The following is a 2,677-nucleotide window of genomic DNA, read 5'->3' on the forward strand; positions in this document are numbered from 1 at the left end:
TGCTAGCAAAATTTCAAAGGGATAACTCGCCCAGCGTCATGAGCCAACTAGTGTTGTCCTTATGAGGCGTTTATTTACTCGAGGTAATTATGTGGTAGATTATTCAAAGGTGTCTTATAATTAGTTGCCTTGGGAGGGTTGAAATTAGGATGATGTAGCTTAATGACGAGAACATGATTTTCAATTGACACATAATCCATAGGTAAAGAATCAGACGATTGAAATACGTTATATGATAATGCGCTGGGCGCAAGAATCGGGAAACAATCAAATTATTATAGTTTGACCGATGAATAGATGATATAAGGGGCATGAGATTAAGTGGAACTCCCGGAGGAGGAGGAGAAGAATTAATTAGCTATAATTAACGATGATGATTATAGCTGCTACGCTCGTCGTGCCTCGTCGATCAAGCGTCCTCCCAGGTGATGTCCATGCTGCCGTAGAGCTGGTCGTCGTCGCTGGAGACCCCGAGGGCCTGCCAGACGGCGTCGGAGGCGTCGACGATGTTGTTGCGGCACGGGGGCTGGCCCGCGTGGTCGGCGTCGCAGCCGTTGCGGGAGTCGCACTCGTCGACGACGGTGGCCATGGTGGTGGCGCCGTTGCCGTGGATGATGATCTGCTTGCCGCAGCGGCTGCCGTGGTCGTACCAGCCGGTGGAGAGGGCCACCACCGAGTCGCTGTCGCTGTGGTAGCTCTCGTCGCACTCGGAGGTGGCCCCGCCGTCGCCGCCAGCCTGGAAGCTGTTGACGGTGAGGATGGCGTGGGTGCTGCCCGTGACAGCGGGAGAACAGGAGGTTTTGTGGCAGCTGTCGGAGTCGCAGCAGCTGGATGGGTTCTCGGCCGTGGCGTCGCACGTGTTGGAGTCGCCACGATTTGCAGATCCGCCGTCGCTTTTCTTCTTCTTCTTGCCATTATGGTCAGGGGCGCCAGCTGGCGCACTAGCGCCGTTGCCGTCGCCGCCGCTGCTTCTGCAGATAGACGTCCCGACTTCCGGGTCGTCGTTGCAGTGGCCTTGAATGCAGGTGAGATCGCCGTCGCACTCGTCGCCAGATAGGCAGCTGTCACCGCAGCCTTGAAGCGTGCCACTGCCACTGTCAGGTCTGCCACCGTCACTGCAAAGAGTAGTCCCGACTTCAGGGTGGTCAGTGCACTCGCCTTGGATACAGGCGAGATCGCCGTCGCAGTCGTCGCCAGATTGGCAGCTGAGCCCGCAGCCTTGCAGCGTACCACTGCCACTGTCAGTGCTGCCACGGTCCACAACGTGGCTGCTCGTGCCGCCACCCTCGCTGCAAAGAGTAGTCCCGACGTTGAGGTCGTCGTTGCACTGGCCTTGGATGCAGGTAAGCTGGCCGTCGCAATCGTCGCCAGATTGGCACCCATCGCCGCAGCTTTGAAGCCCGTGTACTGGGTGCGCTCCTGGTGAATTTCCGGCCAAAGATACTAGCGCCACAGCTGCAAGCACTGCCTCCAGCACATAAAGCTCTCGTATAATTCGGGGAGCCATACAATAATGTAGAACGGGAGAGTTTACGTGTGCGTGTGCGCGTAGAGAGAGAGAGAGAGAGAGAGAGAGAGACCGCTGCCTCAGCGCTGAATCAGCGTTGCGCTTTATCCTTAGCGGTATCTCGTGCGACCATGCGCGACGCTAGCCTCCATCCAAAAACCATCGATGTTCGCCGACGGGATAATTCGTTTTGCAAACGGCCCTATATCGTGTTTTCATGTCCTGTCCTTTTGGATGCACGCGGGCCGAGGCTTGCCACGCATAGTTCCATATTCCTTCCGTGTCCATCTAGCTACCAAAACACATATAGAACAAGTTCATCTTGTAATAAATATGGTTACCCCTTTCTATTAATCAAGTTATATGAGTTTTAATTAAGTACACATATTAGATAGTACATGTTAAAATATCATTGTATAATTCAATTCTTAGAATATGAACATTAGATAATTGTAACTATCCATAATAGTTAGATATGTAAAAAAATTTAAGTTGATGCATATTCAACATAATACCAAAGTACAAAAAATTAAAATTGGCTCATGTTAATTCTACTTATGTAGCATAATTGAAAAAAAAAAAATTCTTTATATTTGCTAATAATTATTTTTGAGTTATGTTCAAATATACATTGTCAGGATCCATTCCTATGAATGTTGGCATTGGGTGATCACTGAAATCATCTCCATATATAGTAGTTTATAACTAGCTAATATGTACAAAGTCATCGAACATATCAATCATGACATCATTACCTTTGCTCGTGTCATAAGTGTAGGATTATCAACTTACACTACAAGGATATAGGGTCATAGCGACAGGCGTTTGTGACGCAAATTAGCAGCAACGTTATTTGCAAAAAGCGACAGTACTCAGAGAAAAAAAAATGAGCAAAACCAGAGTGTGGCATTTTGCTGTAAAGAGTTTGAGAGAGAGCGAAAGAGATCATGGCTTTAAGAGGTAGAGGGAGAGGAAGAGAGAAAGAGAGAGGAGAGCTTCGCACCGCCGCCAACGTCACCATCGTCGTTCATGAAGAAGAGGAGGAAGTGCACGAAAGAAGAAGAGGGCACTACAAGGATTTGAGCTAAAAGCGACGCTGATTAGCGACGGCGGATAGCGGCGTCGCTATTGGCGTCGCAAATGTGAGGCATATAGCGACGCAAATAGTGA

The 2,677-nt window shown here is 49.5% G+C and overlaps 1 pseudogene; it reads right to left on the bottom strand.

Annotated features, from left to right (window-relative positions):
- Positions 1–409: 409 nt before the first annotated feature.
- Positions 410–1,507, bottom strand: LOC148029956 (kiwellin pseudogene; annotated as a pseudogene).
- Between the last annotated feature and the right edge of the window lie 1,170 nt (positions 1,508–2,677).

This window comes from Lygodium microphyllum, chromosome 10 (genome assembly GCF_053477565.2).
Source record: "Lygodium microphyllum isolate KBCC chromosome 10, Lygodium_microphyllum_v1.1.10, whole genome shotgun sequence".
NCBI lineage: Eukaryota > Viridiplantae > Streptophyta > Polypodiopsida > Schizaeales > Lygodiaceae > Lygodium > Lygodium microphyllum.